Here is a 6,000-nt window from a genome sequence, read left to right on the forward strand (position 1 = left end):
TATGTGTGTTTGTGTATACACGTTTTGCAGCTGTGTTTCTGTATGTTTGTGTGAGTATGTGTACTCTAAGAGCAAGTATCCATGTTCATCTGCCTGTTCATCTTGGTGTGTAAGTTTGTGTATGTTTTTCTGTGTATTCTCTGTCAGTGAATACGTGTCCCTCTTTGCTGGTGTTCCTCTGTGCGTAAGTCTGTGCATGCGTACTTATCGACTTCTGTTTGTTTGTTCCTGTATGTGTGTGTGGCTTTGGTTCTGTTGTCTAGGTTTTTCTCCAATCTTTGTAGTGACATGAGCAACCTAGCAATATAAAAGCTAAGACTGCACACATTCTCCATTAACAAGGACACCTGGTATTTGGTTGGCATTGGACAGCAGATCTTCCAGTCCTCCTTGCCTCTCTTGGAAACTTAGATGAGAAGCCAAGGTCTGGCTCAAAGGAGGTGGTGTGAAGCTTGAGCCTTGATACATTACAAGACAGTTATGACAGTTACAATAAAATAGAATCTTCAGCCATAGTTTTTGAGTAAACGAACATGTCTTTAATAATGCCTCACAATATATATATAAATAGGTGGAAAGGAACAGTAGTAACCAGAAAAGAAAAGGAAAATCACACAAACAAACTGGGCACTGAAATAACACAATGAAATATAGTTGCAGCACTAAGAACTCAATCAACAGACAAAATGATCCCAAACCAAAGCACAGCATAGAACACACCACAAAATCGACTATAACCCTAAATAAATGATTCATCATGTATGATAGGATAACAAGATTTTAACACAGTGAAATCCAGTATCTCAGTACTTACAGTGAAGAGGTATGAGACAGGACAATCTGCTCAACTCTGTAGTATAGGTTTGGCCAGTACCATGAAATATGTATATTTCCTGACCTGGGAGTCCGAACAACTTAGAATCATGGCTCCCTGTCTAGCCCCTTCGGTGTGCATGACGACTTCCGGCCGTCATGCGTCACGGTGCGCTTGTGTGGAGGACAGCCAGGGGCCGTCCGAATCCCGGCTACTATGTATATGTTATGTTATGTTATATATGTGCGCAGCGCCAGAGGGGTTAAGGTAAAGGATTTTTCAGCAGGTACAAGGGCACCCACTATGACCTTGCAGGACCTCTGCGACCTTGCTGGATCTGGTTAACATAAAGTACATCTGAGTGCTGTACCTCTAATGCTGCACCTCTACAGTGCAGGGAAAGGTTGGGGGACCCACATGTGTGGCCCAGTCATGCTTGTACAACACCTAGGTACCTTAGGCTGATGAAGAGCCTGTGTTCACACCGTTCCAGCTGGAGGCTAGTAGGTGCAGAGAAAGACAACTGAAAGTCCCATGGAGGTGAAATAAAAGCAACAGGTAAGGACAGGCACATGGAGGCAATGCACTGGCTCTGCAGTGTCAATATTAAGCTCACATGTACTTGAAGATAGACGTTTTTTGGGCAGTTCACTTCCAATTTCCTGTGAGGAGGAGAGGAATTCTAGGTTCTCTGGGGCATATTTACAAGAACTGATGCATCTGCATCGATTCGCCAGATTTCTTGTGCCTGCCTCAAATGCCCTAATGACGCCATGGATGAACTTTATGTGCAATACAGTGCTCCGTGGAACAAGGATACACAGATGCGTCAGAAATTGTAATACATCTTTTAGTGCTGAAGTGATGCATTGCAGTGGTTGGTTGTAAGACTGTCCCATGTTAAAAGCTCTGCATCAATCCTTACGGCTATTTTGAAAAGGCGTGACTCAATCAAGTCGTAGAGTGACGCAGTGAAAGGTTGTAAATTTCACTGCTTCAGTTCTACATGGCTTTTAACGTGGAAACACCTACCCTGCATACATTATACCTGGTGCAAATATAATGTGACGCAGGCCTCTACAACTGACGTATTGGGCCCACTGCGTCAGTTTCTAAATATGTTGCAGTGTGGAGCACTGATTGCACCACTGCTTCGTCAAAGCAAATTATGCTGCGATGACTCTAGCCCCACAGCGTCTACCCCTCTGGATTTCTTGGTCTTACTGGAGGTTTTCAACAAGGCAAGGGAACCAACAGAACTTTTCCACATTCCAGCCAAATCTTGAGGAAACTGGCAACACAGAGCTCCACGTCCCAGGAGTCCGTGCATGAAAAGGGTGATGAAGAGGCAACCGAGGGGACCCTAGCAGGGCCCCTTCCACTTCTGGGCCTGGGGATGCATGCAGGGAGGCACATGCTGTGCCTCCCTGGAATTACACCCCTGTTCCTGCATGGTATAGCATGCATGACGTGGTGCATGCCACACCATTCAAAAACATGCTGCAGGCGCTGTCACAGTGGTGGTCTGTTGTTAAGGCTCTCCTACGAGCCTTAAACAGCCAATGCCGTGGGACTGCTGCAGCACTGCTCGCCCACCATGGATCGAAGGCATAATTCAGTGGGAGGGCCCACCACAGGTTTGGAAATACTCCAGCGGTCACAGCAGTAGCAGGCCCACAGGAGTACCGCCAAACTCATAATCAGGCCCTTAATGTAAACAGGAAGACAAATAGAGATCAGCTACTGCACCCCAAAAACTCTAATATGCCACCAGCATGGACCTTGGCAAAAGAGTAGAGGTACTTCCCTTAACACTATGACAACATAGGAGGATGTTATTAATATTATTATTACTTTTAGTAGTAGTAGTAGTAGTAGTAGTAGTAGTGGTAGTAGTAGTGAGAATAAGTCCTTGTGCTTATGTTTTTACAAAGTAAGCACTAAAAGTTGGGCACTAATAGTCTTTTTGCCCCCATGCTGCTGTGCATAAACAACTGCCGATTGTTCTACTCCTATAGTTCCCATGCCTTCAGCTTGGGCTCCTTATTGCAATGCAAAAATGCAACATAAGTTTACGTGCTCAAGAGAGGGTGGCAAGGCAAACTGTGTTAATCCTCAGAGCAGAGGGCAATAACACTCCCCGGATGCAAGATTGTAAAATGGAATATTTACTAGATAATGCCAAATAATGTATAATTAGTTAATACTAAATACTCCAGATGGTCAAAATCTACAGCTGAAACCTAATGTCTGATTTCAAAATCCTACATATGGTAAGAAAAAAGCAATACAGAACATATGTTTTTTTTAACTTCAAGATGCCAGTGATTGTCACCATCGAAGGCCTGCAATGTTTTACACTGCATATGTTTAGAGTGATACATTAAAAAAGCATTGCTGTAATCTAGTTTAGACAGTTTTTTGGAGGAAAGGCTCTCATGCACAGCTACAATGTAGGGTCGGTGCCTACGCTAAGGCGGAGGAGCATCACCACACTGCTTTAAGTTGCACTGTAGCTAGCCAGGTTGTTAGGGCTGGGCGGGGCCGGGCTCCCCTGATGTCGAGGGAGGAGGAGTGCTGGCTGCACCTTCAGTGTGCCTGACGGTTTGACTGGCGTCTTGGGTTGGCCAAACCATCATGCCCACTTTGCATGTTCTCCACAGATTGTATTGTACAGCCTGGGTGGGGAACATGTACAGCCTCCCAGTTTCTCTCTGAGCGCCGAACCACTTCGCTCAGACCAATCCCAACATGTTGTGATTGATCAGGGGATTCTGGGAAGCTGCGTGCTTCCTGGTTCTTGCAGGAGTATAGGCGTAGGCTGGCGACCCACATGTAACTTTTTTTCTTACACTGGTCTCGCACTAAGTGGTGCCCACACTCACCGACTCCCTCTGACCTCTTCTCCTATGAACAACCTACATACCCAGGAATATCGGAGGAGCATGTTTTCTCATCTGTCCAGCGTCCACAGATGAGCATCGGTCCAAGGATCATGACAAATACCCCCTACATGCATCATTTACCCGCACATCATAAGGGCAACCAGTTATGTCTACTAACCTCACCAAGCCTCAGTTTTACCAGTTTAAGGAGTTTCAACCTTTCTCCCTCAACTCCTTGGTGTTCTCAGACACTCATCCTGCTTCTCTGGACTTTGCTGCGGGCTTCCCATGAACAGCTCTGAAGCAGTTTCTGGCATCTGCTCTCCCTGACGGACCACTGTCCCAGTGCTCTATCTTCAAATCCAAGTCAGCTTCCCTGAATGCACACATAGCACACATGGTGTGGAACAGAATGCCCTTCATGAGCAAGACACGTTTGCATTACAGTGGACTTGATGGGAGCAGCTGGTTAGCCATAAGGTTCCAAAGAACATGTTATCATTCATGCCTTGAGCTATGCTTTACTAATGCTCTAGATAAACCAACAAGGCACAGAATAGACTTCAAACATCACTGTCTTTACCCACTGGGAAAAAGGTGATACGCCATAAAATAAACGAAACAATATTATTGGTCAATAATATTGTGGAAATAATTTAGTGATATCAGCAATATCATTGGATGCAATATTGCGGCTAAGAACATCATTTTCATGTGTCACATATATTATTTTGATGAAAATATTGTTTACTTTAATATAGATGTAAATATTTTTTTTCTTGTGTTAGAATATATATTTTAACTTGCCTATCATATTATGATGTTTTTTAATTATGATTTTTGGTATCTTTTTATATTATTGTAAGATGTGGTCATTTATTATGTTTTGTTAGGACTGTTAGATTTCTAGGTGACTGGGTGGGGTGGGGTGTTTCTTAAACTACATGTGTTATTGGGGGAAGAAAATTATTATAGGTTAGTAATTTATTTTGGTTGATTAATTAATTCATCATATTTAATTATCACATTTTACAATTAATCAGTCAATTGATTTTCATTAGAATTTCTAATTACAATGTTTTTGCTGGCATGAGCTGGTGTATTTTAATGTTTAACTTTTATGTTGCGGGGTTTATAAGTGCATGGGTTGGAATCTGTTTCACAGTATTTATTTTATTATTATGCAAAGGGGTTAATTGAATAAATATTTAATTATATTAATTAATTTATGAATATACTCAATATTTTTTCATTTATTTTGGGAATTAGTTGGTTTATTTATAATATAATATTTAATGTTATTGAATCTTGTTCTATTTCATACATTTATGTTATTTTGGGGTTCCTGGTTTTATGGTGAAGTGGTTTTGGAATTTATTTTTAAATTATTCAAAATAAATGATTTAGTTCCAGCATAATTACTTTCTTACATGTCTTTAGTTAATATGTAAAATGTAATAATCTGTAGTAGAAAAAATTGCACAAATAAGCTTTAGATTTAACATTTCATTATTTAAATGGTGTGTAAATAATTACAAATGTATACAATTTAATTATTATATGGGCGATTTGCTGGTGATACTAATTATCATTTATTAATATTATTACTAAATGAAATAGGTTTGTTATCCTCTTACGTTTCATTGAGAATGAATATTGTTGCATCGAAGTGTACATTTACTTTTCGTACCTATATAAGTATGTGTATATATATATATATATATATATACATATATATATATATATATACATATATATATATATATATATATAAAAATAGGTTTTTTTTTACATGAAAAAAACTTATAGTTACATTTTATAGTTAGGTAGGGTAATAAGATCTTATTTTAAGTGAAAAAGAAACCTAAGAAATTCATCAAAACTAAATGATTAAAGTGAGGTTATAGTTAGGTATGGTAATAGGATTTTAGCTAGAGTTTGAAAAACCCTAATATTCACGGGAAAAAACAAAGATGGATGTGACAGTATAGTTAGGTGTTGAAATAACACAAAAACAAATGTTTAAAAACTAAAAAACGCAAACTCACCAGCTATAGTTTACTGCGATAACTATAACTTGCATCCCCACCATGTTTATGACCTTACATATTACATCACTCATGACATATTAAATGACATAATTGTTGACATCATTGATGACATCTCACATGACATCATGGATGAACTCATACAGTCAATGTCTAGTAGGGTTTCAGGACTTGAGGTAATTCAACATGCTGCACCTGTGGACAATTTTAATTTTAGGCCGTGCCCAGTGTGAGTTGGTCTTGGGGCCTGATC

This window comes from Lissotriton helveticus, chromosome 5_1, assembly GCF_964261635.1.
Source record: "Lissotriton helveticus chromosome 5_1, aLisHel1.1, whole genome shotgun sequence".
In the NCBI taxonomy this organism is placed as follows: domain Eukaryota; kingdom Metazoa; phylum Chordata; class Amphibia; order Caudata; family Salamandridae; genus Lissotriton; species Lissotriton helveticus.